The sequence below is a fragment of the Sphaerodactylus townsendi genome, linkage group LG02, assembly GCF_021028975.2.
Source record: "Sphaerodactylus townsendi isolate TG3544 linkage group LG02, MPM_Stown_v2.3, whole genome shotgun sequence".
Classification (NCBI taxonomy): Eukaryota; Metazoa; Chordata; class Lepidosauria; order Squamata; family Sphaerodactylidae; genus Sphaerodactylus; species Sphaerodactylus townsendi.
In genome coordinates, this window is record NC_059426.1 from 24,384,583 (window position 1) to 24,405,104 (window position 20,522).

General features: G+C 43.4%; 1 protein-coding gene across 7 annotated transcripts in view; it reads left to right on the forward strand.

Annotated features, from left to right (window-relative positions):
* Positions 1-20,522, forward strand: part of ZNF385B (zinc finger protein 385B) — a 314,561-nt gene that overhangs the window by 234,462 nt on the left and 59,577 nt on the right. The window lies entirely within an intron of this gene.

Consider the following 20,522-nt stretch of genomic DNA (forward strand, 5'->3'; position numbering starts at 1 on the left):
TTTTTTTTGTTTTTGTGTGGAATAGAAGGGTAGTATCTGTAGTCCTTGAACTATTATTTTTGCCATATTCTCAGGATGAGGTATGTTTTTTCACATGCTGAAAACGGTGGCTGCATTTGAACACTTCAAACTGCTTGCCATGGTCACCATTTATTTTTAAATGGAATTGGCACTATTACGCCGCCAAGAATTGGCTCCAGTTCTATACCATTAGTATACCTGTTGTCATGATATAATAGTGCTGATCGGCTAAAAAAAATGAGATACCCTTCTGCTGGAGTCAGTAAAAGGATTCATGACCATTATGAAGCCGAACGGCCTTTGTGGATGGGCATATCTGGGAGATTAATGCACAATATCCATCAGCGCGGAGATCCTCCATTAATTCCATCTACAACTAGATGTAGTGCTTCAGGAACAGAAATGACTCAATTGCTGGAAATAACCCCAGACCACCCTTCATTTCATCAAACTCAATTTCTGCTATCTGGTTAAGCTTTCATATTCCCCGACCAGTCTGACTAATACTAAGTACAATTTCTCCGCTGTTTCAGTCAAGTAACATTTGATTTAAAATATCTACAAAAGAAAATAAGCCGCTTATGTTTGTTTGAAACAGATCCATGTCCAAGTTACTTAAATTATTTTAGTATATTTTAGGCCAGTAAAAAATATAAACTTAGTCTGGCTTTGATTTGACTTTGGAATGCCGGGGATCAGCTTGTGAATATGAAAATTTGTAATAAACTCGGGAAGAAGAAGAGAAAGAGTTTGGATTTATACCCCACCTTTCTCTCCTGTAAGGAGACTCAAGGTGGCTTACAAGCTCCTTTCCCTTCCTCTCCCCACAACAGACACCTTGTGAGGTAAGTGGAGCTGAGAGTGTTCCGAAGAACTGTGACTAGCCCAAGGTCACCCAGCAGGAATGTAGGAATTGGAAACACATCTGGTTCACCAGATAAGCCTCCACCACTCAGGTGGAGGAGTGGGGAATCAAACTCCACATTGGAATCCACCTGCTCTTAACCACTACAGTATAACTTACTATGTGAGATCTGTGCCAGTGTCAATAAGCATATAAGGGAGAAGGGTCACTGATGCAGCCCTGCCCTGAATATTCACAGTTTCAACCACATATTCACAACTGGATTTTCCTGTGAGGACAAGACTATGAGGAGGTAGATGACTGCTATAGTGCAGTATCCATGTTTGTGGGAATATGGGCAAACTGTTTTCTTTGGTTATCTGAATGCAGTGATTAAAGTGTTTGGTGTTTTATTTTTTTTAAAAACCCATGGCTATACACTGTCACTTTTTGCCTGTTATTTCAGTTTTCATCAGCTTTGTGAAGCATTTTCTGCTGCGTTTGGAACAACTCAGATCAAGCAACTAATTCTGCTCAAAATGCCCTTTTAATAAACCCCACATAAAATGAGTGCACTTTATAAGTGTACATATGATTAACATTTCCTTTAGTGTTAACCTCAAGGCAACTAATTACCTTGTGCAACAGATTTAAAACATTATTATGCATATTACTGTAGACATACATTAATGCCACTAAATTGCCATTAACCTAGATTTGAAATATAGCATAAAGACCACGTGTGCAACTCGACTAAATCAAAGTTAAGAATTAAAGCACTGGCAGGTCCTTGTTTATGCATTTAACTACCTCTGCTTCCCCTTTCCTTGCTACAGATTATGCAGAAGTTGTATTTTAATCTCACAAGCAACTTTCAAGGGCAGTTAAGGTAGCAACTTGCCTGAGGCACTCAAGCAGTTTCGGAACTTCGCAGAGAGTTCACAAATTGGTTTAACTGCCATTACTGGCCATTACTGAGAAAGTTCAAAACATTCAGCAGTCCAGACTTCAGTTAAGTCATTGGCAAGGCATAAGGAGTCCAGGTAGATAGCCACAGTTAAGCCCAAAGCTAACATGTTGAGGTAGCAGAGCCCTTCGGGGGAGCGACGGTATATAAATTTAATAATAACTATAAATAAATAAATGCACTTTTGATGGGCAAACCCTCTGTGGAACATACCTGTTCCTTGTGAGAAAATGGGTGGGGAATGTTGTTGTCACACTGATGTCAATTATGGCTGAAATCCAACATGCTGGAGATGGGCAAACCCCTGGTTCATTGGTGACATCACTTCCAGTTTTTAACTGGAAGTTATATCTATACATCAGCAATGTCCTTTTCTACATGCACTTCCCACTGAAGTCTCTTGGGGGTTCTAGGTAATCATCTAGTAATCCTAGCCAGATTGCAAGAACAGTGTCTATCTAGGGCAGTGGTGGCAAACCTATGGCACTCCAGATGTTCATGAACTACAATTCCCATAAGCCCCTGCCAGCATGGCCAATTGGCCGTGCTGGCAGCAACTGATGGGAATTGTAGTCTATGAATATCTGGAGTGCCATAGGTTTGCCACCATGGATCTAGGGCTTAGATTTGCCAGGTGTCCTGCAGCCTCTGAACCTGTCACCGCAAAGTAAGCTGGCCAGCAGGGGGAGAGGGACAAAAAAATCACCGTCACATTGAATATAGAGTTTCTGCTGAATCCTAGAGAGACATGGCATCACTTCCAGGCTCTCTCTGAAAATGGAAGTAGTTACATTGATGTGATGGCATATCTGTCCCACTGCCCCAGACCCCTACTAGATGCTAGTTGCCCCCGAAAACCCTACTAGGGCTCAGCATCTCATTTGCACTGTTCCAGTAGTAATACTGTGTCCTACTTCACGGTGTTATTGTAAGAATTGCAGTAAGATTGTGTATGCAAAATGCTATGAAAATGCTGGAAATTTTTTATGTATTTATTTATTTAAGCAGACTCAGGGCGGCTTGCAACAACAACCCATGTATTAAAAACAATAATTTTAGTGTAAAATCCCAGTGCCTTAATTCCTAGTAAATCAACAAATGGGGACAATTAAAACAGCAACCAGATAAGAGGTCCATATATAACCAGAAAAGAGCGGAGGAATAGAGTGGTGGGGGAGGGGAGGCTGGCTAGTTGGATATCATTTCTGTTCTCAACCATAGGCCTGGCAGAACAGCTCTCTTACACTCATCAGTATTACAGTGATACAACCACCTCTATTTTCATTGTCACCTTTAAGGTCAGACTCCTGCTGCTGCAGTTCCACAGTACTGCATCTTGTAATATCTGAGCACGATGAGACATGCAACGTTTCCTGGGGGAGTTTTGTTCTCCATATTCTGCTGTTAATTTGTATTAAATTGCATCTGGCTTCAGAGAATATGCAAATAGGAGCAACAGGATATGAATTCTGGGTCAAATCCCAAGCTAAGTTGAACCCTACGATCAACTGGAAGAATCCATGACTCTCTTCTGCCAAGGCTTCCTTCCATAGAGAAAGGCTTCTTCTAATGAAGGGAAGTCTTTCTCCATTGAAGGAAGACTTGATGGAAGGGAGACATAAGGTCCAACCCTGTGATGTCTGAATTTTTACTATGACTGTCAGAACAACTTGACCCAGTTGTGCAGTTTTCGAATCGTCCGGTCTTGAATGAACTAACCACTCATCATATTTTTTTCATCAGGATGATGTTTATAGATCTCCAAAGAAGAGAATTAGGATTATGTATTTGTAATTGGCTGATCCAAAGGAACTATTGCTGACTACTTATTTTTTCCTTGAAGTATTTGTAAGTTTCTCTGATGCGTAGTATGTACATCAGTGCTGTCAAGTCACAACCAACTTATGGTGAACTCATCAGAAACCTTTCAAGTCAAGTGAGAAGTCGGGGTAGTTCGTAGTCCCCTCCCTCTGCAGAATCTTCCTTGGTAGTCTCCCATCCTTCCTTTCCTTTTCAGATCTTGAGCAACGAGTGCTAAAGTAGTTTTTAAAGGAAAATGTGATAGACAGGAATTTAGCAACTGATAAGGTTATATTCAGATCCTTGTCTAGCATATCTTTGAAATTTATTCCCCAATAAACATGTTAAAACAGACAAAATCCATCAATTCCTGAAAACAGTTTAAACTGAGTGTTTCAGTATTTTATGAGATGAAGTGTCATTTTTACCCCAGCCACGAGATAATCTGAATATTGAATATTACAGAACTTTCCACATCATAGTTCAGAGGAGGTAGGATTAAGACAAGCTAGAGCAAATGCCCTATCATAATGGGGGACCTCTAAATATCTCGTATCGGAAGGCAAGGACTGATGTGGGGGCAGAGGCGTAGCAAGGGGGAAAAGCGCCCAATGCAACCTCCACCCCAATCTCGCCCCGGAATGCCCCTGCCCCCATCATGCCCCCAGAACGCCCTCGTCACGCCCTCACAGAGGTGTGAACCTGGTGTGTTGCCCCACCCCCACCCCTTTGGAGCTATGCCTCGGGGTGGGGCTGGTCTTCATCTAACTACTAATCCTACTTAGCTTCTGAGATCTGGCAAAGTTGAGCTATACCACACTACTTTCCCTCTCTGATGTGTAATATACCCATGGTATAATGTAGTTTGAGCTTCAGACCAATGTCCCCCTCTATATTATCAGTATATTGCGTGTGATAGCTGATTTTGTTGGTTTTAGCAATTTAAGAAAAAGTATGACACATTAATAATTCTGAGCCTACCTAAGTTTCAAGCGTATTATTATTAAGAGATTACAAGGGTTTCAGTGAGAAAGGGGGAACGTTTAGTTCATTCCAAGACCTTTTTGGAGGGTGAAATACTGAAAGGGATAGCAGAGGAAAACCATGCTGCTGATTTTAAGGGAATAATCTGGAAATTGGCCCAATACCAGCATGCCCTGCCTGCCATATATTCAGAACAGTATGGTGCCCGTAGATTGCCTCTGGGCTTGCAAACAGCCATTTAGAAAACGACAAATGAATTTTAAGAGAATATCAGACAAATCAAATTATTAATTTCTCTCATTGCACGGTGCTGCTTTCCTGTCCATTCCTTTCAACTGTTACAAATCAGAAAATGGAATCTGACATTTAACTAAGCACCACAACACTGGGGAGAATGCATGCACAGCATCTTTGATTTGTAGTAATTTTCAGGATTTTTTGTGTGTTTGTGCTACCTATTATATACAAAAGAGAGTCCTGCATTTGGGGATCTTTGAAGTTTATTAGTATTTAAACATTAGCAACATTAGCAGTGATGCTTTCTATCTACATAAAATATTTCCATTTTTATGTATATAGTAATCTTTCTGCCAAGGTCATATCTAAAAACATGGTTCCATTTTTTCCCCAAACAGTGTCTCTAAAATGCAAAAGAAACGCTTCTGGTTTAATTTGTATATTAGTCTTTAAGTTTTTCTAAATTGTTAAAAATGCATTTGTATCCAAAAAAATTTGGCGTCACTACAAGTCCACCATAAGTAATAGAAAGAGCATTCATAATGTTCACAGTTCCAACAGACATTTGAAATGTTTTTATACATCTTTGCCAATTTCTCCTGCAACAAATACCATTAATACATCATTCTATAAAAATTCTTTTCAAGACTGAAACTTGATGTAAATTTAAGAGCCTTTAACCACATAATCTTCCATTGTTTCATTTGTGTATTATACCCAAAATTAATCATCCGTTTTGTCATACAGTCTTTCAGTCATCCTTCTTTTGTTTCAAATCTCAGCAAACGCTTATAAATTTTTGACAATAGTATGGTCGTCAAGAACAACCTTTATTGGCATATCAACAAGAAGTTAAAACATGTTAAAACATGAACATGGCATTCTTAATAAAATATGGAAAGAAATAGAAATAAAATAATGAACAATATAGTAGTAGTAGTAGTAGTAGTAGTAGTAGTAGTAGTAGTAGTAGTAGTAGTAGTAGTAGTAGTAGTAGTAGTAGTAGTATACTTGGAAGCTTATGACAATGCACTACGCATTACACCCACACAGTGATACCGATAGACTATACCTGCTCCAGAAATCTGGTGGCAGAGGGTTACTGCAAGTAAAGCAAATAGTGGAGGAGGAGAAACATGCACTGGCTGATTATGTGAATGAAAGTCAAGAACAGGCATTGATTGAAGTGCCTAGCAGGCATTTACTGAAAGCCCAGAGAACCAAACAGGAGTACAGAAAAAGTGTGATTAAAACGAGGAGTGAAAGCTGGCACAACAAAGCATTGCACCGACAATTTCTAGAGAAGATCAAGGACAACAGGACAATGAAAAGACCTGGCTGTAGTTAACAACTGGAAGTCTGAAAAAGGAAACTGAATCCCTGATTTTAGCCGCTCAAGAGCAGACCATTAGGACAAATATGATTAAGGCCAGAACTGAAAAATCCTCAGATGATGCAAAGCGCAGACTGTGCAAGGAAGCCAATGAAACTGTAGATCATGCACTCAGCTGCTGCAAAAAGATCATCCAGACTGAGTACAAAGAGCAGCCAGGAATCAGCACGGCCGCAGTTGCTTCCCGGGATGGGCAGGAAGGAGTCCCCGGCTTCAGCCCTCGTAAGAGTAGAAGGGATCTGCTAGCCATGCCCTTGAAGGGCAGGCAGGCGTCACACGGCTTACCCAGCGACATCATCTGAAAGGGGCCGGCCAGAGCTTAGAAAAGGCTGGACCGGCCTTTGTGCCGGCCATGTGTTCGGCTGGCCAGCGACTTACCCGCCCACCTCTCCCCTTGGAGCTTTGGTGACGTGTTAATGCATGCTTCGTTGTCATAGCCATTCGGCAGTTTGGTGCAAAGGAATTGATCTGAAAGGGCCAGGGGAGGGGAACTAGGGACCTCCCCCCAGTTTGTAAGGAATGCTACAGCAAGAGGCCCATTGTCCAGCTGAGCATCACAGCAGGATGAAGCTCCAATAAGAGGCCGCCCGCCCGCTGGAGCTCCGCGACAAAGTTCCGGATCAGATCAAAATCCCATGCTGTGCCTCATGCTTCTGATTGCATAATAAATGGTTGGCTATGACCAAAATATTTACCCAGCCAGGAGTGTAGTGTGTGATTATTGGGTCAAACGGTTCCCACCAAGGGTGGTCCCGCCCTCGGGCGACAAACAGCGGCACAACTCTGTGTCCAAAATGATCCACTGGAATTTATGCAAGAATTACATTAGGACAGCTAAAAACTGGTGGGAACATTGTCCAGAAAAAGTGACAGAAAATGAGGAGGTCAAGATCTTGTGCGACATTCAAATCCAAGCGGACGAAGTGTTGGCACATAATACACTGAACATCACAGTGTTTGAGGAAAAGAAAGTGACTATTGTTGACATAGTGGTACTGATGACAGCAGGGTTGTTGAAAAAGAACATGAGAAGGTCACTAAATACCATGATTTAAAAATCAAGATTAGGTGACCAGGGCTGTTTCTGCACGGCCTCCCTGTCGCCTCCACGCTGGCAAGAATTCCGCCGGCGTGGAGGCGAAGCCCGTCGTCGCCTGCTGGCCGTAGAAGCCCCGCCCACGCTGCCCTTCGACCTCCAGGGGTCGGAGGACAGCGTGGGCGGGGCTTCGACGGCCAGCAGGCGACGACGGGGACAAGGTGAGTGGGACGGGCCAGGAAGACGCTTTCCCCCAACAACACCCCTTTAAAGGGTTGTTGTTTAGGGTGGCCTGACGCCGCCCTGGGGGGGGGGAAGCGCAGTCAGGTCGGCGCTGCTGCGTTGCAGCAGCACCGCCTGTGCGAACGGCGGCCTGGGGGCGGCGTTTTTACCGCCCCCAGGCCATCGTTTTTGGCCCATGCGGAAAGGGCCCATGGCACAAAACAGCTGAGGTCATCCCAGTGATAATCGGCACCTTGGACGCCATTCCAAAAACACTAGGGTGGCACTTGAAACATCTTCAAATCGACAAAATCAGCATCTGTCAGATTCAGAAGCCAGCCCTTGTGGGATCTGCACAAATACTATACTGATATATTACAAGGTCCTATGCTTCTGGGTGAGGCTCGAGTTGTAATGAAAGACCAACAACCAGCTAAAGAACTGGCAGCTGTGATATTAAACAAAATTAAATAACAGACAATATGCTAAAAAGACTTAGCTTTATGGACCATTTGCCGATAATTTTGCCACCACTACGGGGGTTTCATGGACATGATCATCAATAAGCACTGAATCATAGACTTCTTGTTTACAGTTCCCTTAAACTGAAGGTGGAAAGAAATTCACTGCAGGGACCCTTGTGGATGGGAAAGTCTAAAGGTATATGATGAACTGAATCAGGCAAACTCAGTCCACAAGGGCAGAGCCTCTCCTGAAAAGGAACTCGATGATGTCTCTCCAACGACACACTTGAGGGAAATGTGTTCAGTCAGGCCAACATGAAGGCCCTTTGTTGAAGGGGGATTTCAAGATCGTAAAAGCAATGGGCCGGCATCCCAAACCGATTTTGTAGCTTACAGATCTAGCTTAGCAGATAAGCATAAATATGGCCGTGTGGGGAAAAGTTTATGGCATTCATGATCCAAGAGCCTCTGTTTAATAACATGAAATATATATGACTCATCAGTTAGTAAGAGGGGATCTAGATCTAACCCAGTTTGGCTGAGTTTTAACAAAATTGTGCAAGGCCAAGCAGCACTGTGAGATATTAAACTTCTCAGCTCAGCTCTAACATGGTCATTATTCATACACAATTCTACCTCAAATGCAGACTTCGAAAAATCAGACTGTAAGATCTTTTATCTGATTTAAATCTTTCTAATAATTGTGCATAGAAGAACGAATGACAGGTATTCCCTTCTGCCACTAATCCTTCTCTTTGTTTCATTTTACATTTCCCTTGTGAGAAGTCTACAATATCACAATATGTTATCCATCTGTTTTCAAATATTATTTCTCATCTAAATGAGGCTTCTTGTGGTGAGAGCTACATCAGTGATTTTTTTGACATAGAGGCCCTCTGGTAAAGTCTAAATGGTTTACTGGATTAAAGGTGTAGAACAGGGATCCCCAGCCTTTTGACCCTGCAGGCACCTTTGGAAATCTGATACACTGTTGTGGGCATAGTCATAAAATGGCAGCCATGGTAGGTAGAGTCAGCCATACAATGGCTTATGCACCTTAGTCTTCAATCACACAGAAAAGAGCCTTGTGCTATGGTGGTAGCTGCTGGCAAACCAACATTTTTAGAAAATCTGCACAGCCAATCAGAAGCCTTGATGAGAAGAACCCCTACCTGGCCTGCCCACTTATTAAAAACCATTGGTGGGGTCCAGGAAAGGTGTTGGTGTGTGCAACGTTGTGGACCTCTGCTGTAGACCCATCCTCTGAAGAGAGCCTGCATGTTGGGCGAGGTCATCTGAAAACATGGAGACACCCATAAATGGTGCAGCAAAATATGGCCTAGTTCTCACTGTGGCATCGTAATCTCAACCACTTCATGCAGCACAGGGGGAGGAGGGCTCATTGGATGAAATCTATTCCTGCATGAAAAAATATTCATGCTTTTGTGGGCAATGAAAAGTTTCTGGAATGAGTTTCTGTTTCGGTTCAGCATTACTGTCAAAGGCACAGGAACATTTCTATTAAAACGGTGTTTCCCAAACTTTTTTCCCCATGGCCCGGTTATTTTAATACCTTTCCTCTGTGACCCACTAAATATTGTATGGCCTACTTATTTGTAAAATAAAACAAATTGGAATGTCACCCCACCATGTATCTGCCTGTGCTGGCTTGGCAGGGGTAAGCCCAGCCCCGTGCTGGGACTCATCTGTACATGGCGGTGTCAGGCAGGCTCCCCAGGGTGCTGCCTCCCCCCCTCCCTTGCAGCACCAGCATCTGCCTCGAACTGCGGCTCCGTCGTCGGTCCCTTTCTGGGTGGTTGGCTGGCCAAGGAAAAGCCCCGAAGCTGTTGAATTGTCCTGGTTGGTCCAACTCCAGGTGGGTGGTGCCCTCCAAGCAAGGACAGAGGTGGCGTGGTTGGTCCCAGCCCCGGTCATTAGATGACCCCGCTTTCGTGATCCAGCTTTCGTGACATTAGGTGACCCAGCTTTTGTGACCAGGTCAGGTCATAGCCCACCATTTGGGAAACGCTGTATTTTAAAAATCGACGGTGCTAGCCATCCTGTTGCTGGGTGTTAAACCTGATGTAATCACTCCGGCTTTTATTTCCCTATACTCCATATCCTACATTCCCCTTTGGCTCCTCCTTCCCTTTCCTCTTTTTTACTACATTACTGTTATTACACTTTTATTCTGCTGTTCTTCCAGAGAGCTCGGGGCAGCATACAGGGATCTTCCTGCACACATATTTTTCCCTGACAATTAATTTATGAGGGAGAGAGAATGACTGGCCCAATATCCTCCAATAAGTTTAATGGCCAGCAGGATTTTGAACTTTGGTCTCCCTAGTTGTCGTCCAGCGCTCTAACCCCCTGGGAAGGAGCGGGATAATAATATGATAAATAAATAAATAAACCAAGATAATGTTTTTGGTTCTTCATAAATGCTGTCAGATTTTTCACCATGTCTTTGCTGACTCCTTTCCAATTTAGTAGTTCTGAATGTTTGTGAATATTCCTTGATGTTACAACAGAATAGACGTTGATTTGCAGGAGCTCATGCAAATAGGTGGTAGTGACAAAGCCGGTTTTGGTCCTCACCTGCTGAGGTGGGAGGCCATAAAGGATGCCCTTTTGCTGTTCTTTAAGCTATTTAATGGAACAAAAATTCCTTTTGATACCAACCAAGTCACTTTTGAGTCTTAACTGCATAGTTATTAAATTATTTTAAAAAAATGGTGTGTGCGTGGGCTAATTCTATAGAGTTCTCCTAAACCAACAAACCAGATTGTCTTCTTATTTTTTTTTGTGAGCAAACAGAGCCGGTCAAACAGTAATAGGGGAGAAGAGGAGAATCCCAAATAGCTCAATTTCAAGAGTGTACAGTTTCTCAGCCATCTGCCATGTGACATCTATCCCCTATAGCAGCTGTTCTCTTTTAGACAGAGCATCTCTGAAACTGCCGTATGATGTCAACTGTCTGAAAATGTAACTTAACCCAGTCCACATATCCTGCTGTTGCTGTGCAAGAGGGTTTTTACACAGTCTCCTATCAAACTAGTGATTGCTGGTGTTGTCATTGAAAACACTGGTCGCCAGGTAGACATCCTTACAGATCGGAGATTATTACAGACAGCAGGCCCGTGTTGAACACTGGTCCAGGAAACAGAATTGTTCTCACACTTCTGGTGGCAAATCCAGCAAGGGGGACCTATCTGGAACTGGCTGGCTCCATCCATAAGAAGAAGAAGAGGAGGAGGAGGAGGAGGAAGAAGAAGGAGGAGGAGGAGAAGGAGAAGAGAAGAAGAGGAGTAGTAGTTTGGATTTATATCCCCCCTTTCTCTCCTGCAGGAGACTCAAAGGGGCTGACAATCTCTTTGCCCTCCCCCCCTCACAACAAACACCCTGTGAGGTAGGTGGGATTGAGAGAGCTCCGAGAAGCTGTGACTAGCCCAAGGTCACCCAGCTGGCGTGTGAGGGAGTGTACAGGCTAATTTGAATTCCCCAGATAAGCCTCCACAGCTCAGGCGGCAGAGCGGGGAATCAAACCCGGTTCCTCCAGATTAGATACATGAGCTCTTAACCTCCTACGCCACTGCTGCTCCTAAGGGAGCTAATAGGGGGAGTACCTGCAGCACAAAATTGTCATCTACCGGAAAGGAGCTTCAAAATGAGCTGCTTCAGTAAAGGCTATGTCTGGTCAAATTTAAGTGTCGCAACTTTCACAGACTAATCAATCAGGCTGACTGCTGAACTGTCCCCTACCCCCCCTCAAGGTCCCTTCCCTCAGCTCCAACCCAGCAAATATATTCATAGAGAAATCATTCTTAACTTATCCAGCCATCTGCACTTTTAAAAGAAAGTAATGGGTAGCCTCCCTGTTTTCCATATGCTTCTATATTTTGGAACATATCTTTCAAGCCATTATGATTAACAGCACAATAGTCCTCAACAAAGTTACTCTGCCAAGGCCTGCCCTGCTTAGGGGTGGACAGAACCAGTTCATATAAGCACTATCCCTAGGATCATATGTGAAGAAGAAGAAGAGTTTTGAATTTATACCCTCCCTTTCTCTCCTGCAGGAGACTCAAAGGGGCTTACAATCTCCTTGCCCTTCTCCCCTCACAACAAACCCCCTGCGAGGTAGGTGGGGCTGAGAGAGCTCTGAGAAGCTGTGACTACTCAGTACTCAGTAGTTCATGTTTATGCTCTTTCTTGGACACTCTGGGCTGGTCTTATCCAGTGGTGGGATTCAGCAGGTTCACACCACTTCAGCAGAACCAGTTGTTAAAATGGTGCTTGTAAACAACCAGTTGTTAAATTATTTGAATCCCACCACCGGAATTGGTTGTTAAATTATTTGAATCCCACCACTGGTCTGATCTCATCAGACCTCCGAAGCTAAGCAAAATTGGTCCAGGTTAGTATTTGGATGGGAGGCCACCAAAGAAGTCCCACGGTTGCTTCACAGAGATAGGCAAACTGGCCTCTCAGTGACTCTTGCAGATCTTGCGGGATCACTGTAAGTTGGGCCCCTTCCGCACGTGCAGAATAATGTACCTCCAATATACTTTCACAAGTGTTTGAAAGTGGATTTTGCTATTCTGCATTGAAAGTGGATTGAAAGTGCATTGTTCTGCATGTGCGGAAGGGGCCTTGGTTACGACTTGATGATTGTCAAAAACCATGTTTTCATTTTGCCCACAGACCCATATTCCAGGATTACATGAATTTATATTATTTTGTTACAAGTATCAATTTATATCTTCACTGTAATCTTGGAAAAAATGCTATGAGTACCAAATTAGCGTGGTAACAATCAGATGATACTATTTTGGAATTAAGTGAGAGAGATCAAATCTTACAAAGGCTGCTCAGAGTTAAGTAAACTTTTTTTTTTCCCAAACGAAGCTGTATAAAGCTTGAGGACACACTGTTGGGACCATGCTACAACTACCCCATGGTGGCAAAATAATTAAAAAGTTAGGATGACAGTGATCTGATTTTTTGAAATGCAAATATGCAATAAAAAAAGTTAAATAAAACCTCAGTGGGGATTTTTGACAACCATTAACCATTCAGATTTCTAAAATGACCGTTTATTATTTAATATATATATATATAATTTTAGCCAGCATTATTCTGAAAACTATCAGCATGGTAGCTGACATGTGTCATATATACATACATACATCTGTATATCTATATCTATGTATATAAGTATGCATGTGTGTGTGCATGTATGTATATCATAGGCAAAGCTACAAGGGGATAGGGGTGCGCCTCGCACAGGGCGCATGCCTGTGGGGGCAGAAAATCGCTCCAACCCCTCCCCCTTCCCCCAACCCTCATGCCCTCCCCCACTTACCTTAGTTTTCAGTTTCAGGTTTAGTTTCAGGCTGAAAAGTGGCCTGTTCCATTCAGGCTGAAATGGGCCTTTGTGGGAATTGCACTACCCAGGAGACCTTGCGAACCCCAAGGGCTCCTGGGTAGTGTAGTTCCCACCTGGGCTTTTTTCAGCCTGAACTGAACAAGCCTCTTTTCAGCCTGAAACTAAGAACTAAGCTGAGGGGAGCGGGGGTGGCCCATGGGGGGGGGGGGGGGCGGAAAACGCAGAGTCCGCCCCGAGCGCTGTTTGGCCCAGCTATGCCTCTGATATATATGAATTGATGTCATGAAGTGGAAATCCACCAACAGTGTAGCTGGATATTGCCAAACATTTTCATTCTAAATAAGACTACTTATATTGATTCTTTAAGTTCCAAGGGTATTGAAGCAGATAGGAGGGTAATTAAAAGCATAAATCTCAGGGAGCCTTAGAAGGTAATTCTCTGCGTTGCAGACGAGGCTGACAAAATGATGAACATTTTCAGCTCCAACATGACAGAAATATTACATGATTACAGGCTTGAGGGGTTTGATGTGCTTGAAAGTTTGCTTCAATGGGGAATATTTAACAAAGCTTTTAACAAAAGTTTCTGGTTGCAAACAGAGCCCATGTAATATTTACTTATTAAATTGTTGACATGACTGTTTCTTCTGTCTTTATGTGTCCTTTTCACTGATACCATATGTTGTGTCAATTTAAATAAACTAATAATTTAGAAGAGAAAGTGTTGTATCTGTGTGGTGTCACCTTTGAGGAAAGAAAATGACAATTACAAATACACTGTTTTATTCTTTCCAGAATGTGGATTTCAGTTTTTTTCATAATAAACAATAGCTCCTTCTCCTGTAAACATCCTTTGTATTCCGCTTTGCATGTGAAGTGTAAAACATTCTATTTTTCTTTTGGCTGAAATGCTTATGGGTGAAAGAATTAGCCTTAAACAATAATGTCAAGGTTTAAAAGTTATTCCCTTGTCAAATAGATGTTCTGGTTTTCACCAGAGCTAATGGCTCATTGGGCCCTGTTGTAAAGATGTTTTCAAAGAAAATGTGTGGTTAACATAACAAAACTGTTATGTTAGAGATGTCAGGAAACATGGGGGTTAGAATTCACACTCAAGCCCTCCTGAGTAACTTAGGCCCCTTCTGCACATGCAGAATAATTCAATCCACTTTCACAATTGTTTGAAAGTGGATTTTGCTATTCCGCACAGCAAAATCCAGCTTCAAAGTGCATTGAAAGTGGGTTGAAAGTGCATTATCCTGCATGTGCAGAAGGGATTTTAGAGGATGTAAAGAGGAGGGTGTATTTGACCTCACCGATGATGCTGTGATGATGCTGACTTTATGACTCTGTAAACTGCATAAAATCTGGAAACCATGGTATCCTGGGCTTCTGCCTTTAATAGAAATTGGTGCTGCAGCAACAATAAACCATTCCTTTTATTTCACCCTACCTCTCGCCTCTTGAGTGCTAATTGGGCCAAAGCTCAAGAGAACATAACTGATGAAAAGTTCCCTAGACACATCATCTGCATAAAAAAAAATGAGAGGCTTTATTTTTCTCTGTTGTCAGATAATGTTGGTCATTGTTAGCTCTGAAACACTCTGATTTTGAATCTCCTGGTTCTTGAACATAAAGCCTATTTCTTTGTTCGTGAACCTGCTCCATGTTTCAAAGGCGGTTTGTGGTGCACGCATTGTTCTGAAAAAGAGGGGAAAGCTTGACTGTGTTTATGCATTTTGTCACAAAAAGATCTAAGTGTGGTCACTCGGTGGTGCAGCAGGAGTGAAAGCAGAGTCTTTGTGGAAAATAGTACCCAATGTCTATCATCAGTAAAGAATCGTTTTTAAGCACAGTCTTCACCAAAACCATCATTCTGTATGCTGTTAAAACTTGGTACTTTGATAAGAGAATTTACAGTGCCTCAAATGACTGTCATTAAAACTTGCCTTGTTCTATAGTTGCACCCACCATTTTCTGTCAGGTTCAGTAGATTCTGTGCTGCCTCGGCCATTTTGAGAATATTCCCAGGAGTTTCCTCTGCTTGCAGCAGATCCAGTGGCCATTTCAACATAAAAAGTAGAAGAATAAAGTTCTTTTTTTCCTGGTCATCCCGTACATGTTTCATTGGGGGGGGGGGGGGGTTAAAAAATGAGAAATCTTTGTAGCTTTAAATACACCATCTAAGAATCGCAGCCACTCAGAGGGCTGGTCTACCTCCCATTGAGACGCCCTTGGGAAGGTTGTGATTCTTCGATGGTGTTGTCGTAGCTACAAAGATTTCTCATTTAAAACAAAAAAGGAGGAAAAAATAAACATTCACGGGATCACCAGGAAAAACAAACTTTATTCTTCTATTTCTTACATTGAAATGGCCACTGGAGCTACTGCAAGCAGAGGAAACTCCTGGGAACATTCTCAAAATAGCCTACTGGAGCCTATTGAACGTGGCAGAAAATGGCAGGTGCTACTATAGGACAAGACAGGTTTCACTGACAGTCGTTCAAGGCACTGTAAATGCTCTCTTATCAAAGCATCATGTTCAATAATACATAAAATGATGGTTTTGAGAAAGGCTGCTCTTAAAAACAATTCTTTAATGGTCATAAACATTCGAAAAGCGGGAGACAGGGGGATTGGACCAGAACAAGGTAGATGCTAAGACAATCGTGGAGCCTTCCACCACAAAGAAGGTCCAGGAAGTTCTGGCAGGTTAATTTACAGTTGAGCTTGGATCTTTTGGTGGAAAAGGGTTATAGGCATTGCTAGATACCAAAGGATTCATATATTCAAATCCCATTGAAATGCAAACATTTGCCATGTAATTGCTGTGACCTTGGAAAACACCATCCTCTTCACCAGTACTGTGGAACTTCTGTTAGATTCTGTTTCAGCAAACTGCTTTGAAAATCTCCCCGCACCCCGCAAATTTAAAAGCTGCTTATGGGTTCAGTGTAACACAGCTGCTGAGAAACTGACTGACACAGAAACTCAAGCGTTGTGTCGAATCAAGGGCGTTGATAGTCTCACAGTTTAATCTTAAAACAGAGTTACACCCTTCTAAACTAATTAAAGGGTCTGAATCTTAAAAGGGCTTGGAATCTGTTGAGGAGTATGCTGTTCATCACCTATGTAGGAAGCAGATGTCAGAAATTGGGCTTTCGCTTCTGGATACTTCCAGAACAGGTAAACGATTAACATTTATGAAGCCTCTATTCTGTCAAGGGGCATATGCATTAGCCTAATCCAATAAGCATCACAAGAGCAGGACCCGAATACTGGTGTTTTTACCCAGCACAATGTTCTTTTGTGAATGTGCCATCCCAAAAGGATGGCTCCATGTCCTGGAATGCTCCTAGCCACAATGGGGCATCTTTCTACATGGCGGGACTGGAAAATAGCAGCTGCTACCAGGGTCAGGCACTGCAGAACCACATGGTACCTGCCCGTGTATCTGCTTCCTCCGCTGGTGTATTTCCCCTTTGCACCACCAGGATGGGCACCCATGTTGGCACAGGGCTGCACTGACTTCTGTGGTGAGTCCACCTCTTCTCCAGATTGGGCTGCCCGGCGTCTGTAGTTGCCTCAGTTTCTCATATAAATTCAACATATCCTTACCAGTAGCATACAGCACAGCTGAGTGTGGTGAAGGGCAACAGGTATATTCACAATATATAATCCTGTCAAGCAGTGTAACGAGCAGAAATGTGGATTGTGTGGCACATTCAATAGGAATAGTTATCTTCTGAGGTTTTACCTCAGAAGTTCATAAACATAAGGAGAACTTTCACTGAAAGAGAAAAATAAACAGTATGTTCATATCAACAAAGTATCACATATATATCATTACATTCATATCTCATTGTTTGTTACAGTTCTGGTTGTGATAGTAAGCTTATACAGTATCTTTAGTCAAAGGTAATTTTACATAGCATTGGTTAGCAGTACACAGAGAAACCTCTTTTCTCTCAGGCAGGGAACAACAGAACTACCAACTGTTTTTTAACTGTCACCTTTAGAATGTTCATGCAGCTTCCCAGAATTCCCTGCTGCTTGTGCTGCTGCTGCATGCAAACAAGGCTGAAAATTCCAACATGTGGAACAGGGAGTAGATGTGTACAGAGGATTTCAATCCGGAGCCAATTCAGTACTCAAGGCTTTCATATTTATCCGAGAAGTTCTTTTTCCTCAGTCCATTTCATTCAATCCAAGAAGGCTCCACCATTTAAGTCCTAGCTCTTCCCCCGCAATAGAATGGAATAGTTGTATGCCCCAAGCATCAAATTCAAAGCATAAAGACAGAGAGAGAACCATTGGTTTGCCTTTTTAAAAACCTCTCAAATCTTGCTTTGATTGCAAGACCATGCAGCTATGCTACCAGATCTCTGGGCCAATTAGACAGGAGCAAGGCATGAATAATGTTCATGCCCTTATGGACAATCACTCTTTCACCTCGTAGCAAATTTATCAGAATTGACATGGTGAAAAGCATGGGGGCTGGCAGATGGACTTCCTTCTTGTTTGACAAACAGTAAACCCAAGAACTGCATGTATCCAATAAATCTTGTTGACTTCCAAGCTTTTACTTGCTCTCAGAATGGATTGTGGCTGTATGAAGTATCAGTTGTCATGTCTGAGGGTGGATTGGTCATTTAAGGCTACCATTTAAGGTCCCAGAGGAATGGTGTCCTGAGCGGGGGGACACACACGATCCCTTGCCTGAAACACCCCCAGCCACAGGAGAATGTCGATACTTGCCCTCTCTGGGGCAGGCATGATTGGCCATGACAGTGAGCAGTCTTTGCCCCGCCCTGCACAGTACACATCGGCCCAGATTTACCCTATGCTCACCCCCAGCAATGTTAAATTCCTCACTTCATGCTCACCTCCCCAACCATAAGCTAGCAATTCCATTAATGGCAAAGATGCACTCAGCCAGCCAATGGTGCTTTAAGCTGGTCAGTAAAATTAAGAGACAATTCTCCAACCGTAAAGCTGCAGATATGGTATACAGTGTTGGATTGCGTCGTTTGGCCAAGCCGGGTAAAGATATGGCTGGCCCCTTTTCCAGTGCTGTTTTTCATTTCTACCCACCCCTGGTCATGTCAAGAAGACTCAGGATTAACGGTCCCTCTAACCCCGGCAGGAAACTATGCAGAAGCTCCCTACCTCTGCGTGAAAGTAAGCTGCCCATGGGAGCTCCCCCTGCTGGTGGCCGCCCAATCTGCACAGCACCAGTATGATGCGAGCCAGCGTGGTGTAGTGGTTAAGAGCAGATGCACTTTAATCTGGAGAACCCAGTTTGATTCCCTGCTCTGCCACTTGAGCTGTGGAGGCTTATCTGGTGATCCAGATTAGCTTGTGCGCTCCAACACGTTCCTGCTGGGTGGTCTTGGGCTAGTCACAGTTCTTCGGAGCTCTCTCAGCCCCACCCACCTCACAGGGTGTTTGGGGGGGGAGGGAAAGGAGATTGTAAGCCCCTTTGAGTCTCTTACAGGAGAGAAAGGGGATATGAATCCAACTCTTCTTCTTCTTCTTCTTCTTCTTCTTCTTCTTCTTCTTCTTCTTCTTCTTCTTCTTCTTCTTCTTCTTCTTCTTCTTCTTCTTCTTCTTCTTCTTCTTCTTCTTCTTCTTCTTCTTCTTCTTCTTCCGTGCAGCCGCTTGGCTTACAGGGAACGTTGCTCAGGTTCATTACATCCTGTTCCTGTCCTGTGACCATTCCTGAGCCTCGTACATTTTGGGTTGTAATGTAAGGAGTATTTAACTGACTGTAAGTGTCCAAGTTTTTTTTAGCAGCTTCATGGGTAACTGTAGCGGAATGATTTTTAACACTACAGCTTTTCGTAATGTGTGATCCTTATGAATCCACAACAGGCCAGTCCCAGGCAGACTTACACCCTTCTCTACGTCCAGTGAAATCAGCAGGCTTAGGAATGTGTAACTCTGTTTAGGATTGCTCTGTAAATGTGCTGTTATAGTGCAACTCCCCCATGCATCCAAGTCATAAAACACTTCAGGCAGCTTTGTAACTTAAAAAACAACAACAGTATACTGTTGTGGTTTCATATTTAGTGCCAGGAGTATTTTGAGCATAGTGATAAATCTCTGAGCCTAGTGCAGATTAAAGACGTCATAAACGAAATGTTAATAGGTTACCAAAATGCCCCATTATGATGTAGCAGATAGTTACGTCTCACAACTGTGTCGGTTGTGAGAAATGTAATGCGTTTCATTGCCCCTAAGGATATAAATGCATGCTAATGCTTACGAAGACAGAGAGAGGGCAAGACTGTTTCATTTTCCCTTTTAGTGGCTCAGTCTGATCACTCCTTTAAAACTGAATGTACCTTATTTGTGTATCCCTCGGAGAGGTTTGCGCTACTGAGGATGTTCTTTCATTCCTTTTGTATAGTGTGCAAAAGGCGCACTTATGCGTCTTCCTAATGGGGGTTTCCAGTCTGTAGTGGTTGCGCACATGTCTCATTGCCAGGGGAGGCAAAATAAATGGCTCTTAGAAAATCGTCTGACAATCCAATCCAGAGGGCTCCAGCAGCTGAGGATGGCGCCTCTGCTGCACTGTCACACCACCTCCGTAGGGTTTCCAGGCAGCACGGGAAGGCAGCAAAGTCTGGAAAATCTCTGGCCACCTGAAAGCCCTCCATAGCCTGCCCTGTGGAGTCTTAAAGCGGCTTACAAACTCCTTCCCTTCTTCTCCCTGCAACAGATGGGCCGGAGAGAGTTCTGAGAGAGCTGTGGACCTGCCTGAGGTCTTAGCAGGCTTCATGTGTAGGAGTGGGGAAACAAAACCTGGTTCGCCAACTTAGGGCATTTCCCCACTCACAAGGATCCCCCCTATGCCACATGCTGCTCTCAGCGCTCGGCATCCCTTGCAATAACTAATTTTGAAAACTGCCCCCCACGACCACGCTTCCAAGTGAGGGTCATTGTGCAAAGGCGCTTGCTTTTCTCCAGCTTGCCAGGGATGCCGCTGCTGAGGGGGGGGCGGGATATGGCAGCGCTAGCGCAAGGCTACAAGGCGCTGTCACCGCCCCTGTCGTGGGGAGTGCAGGGGGACCCCGCGCTACTTGAGGAGAGTAGCGCGGGGCTTAAGGTAAGTGGGGAAAGGCCCTTAGAGTCCACCACTCGTGTAGAAGAGTGGGGAATT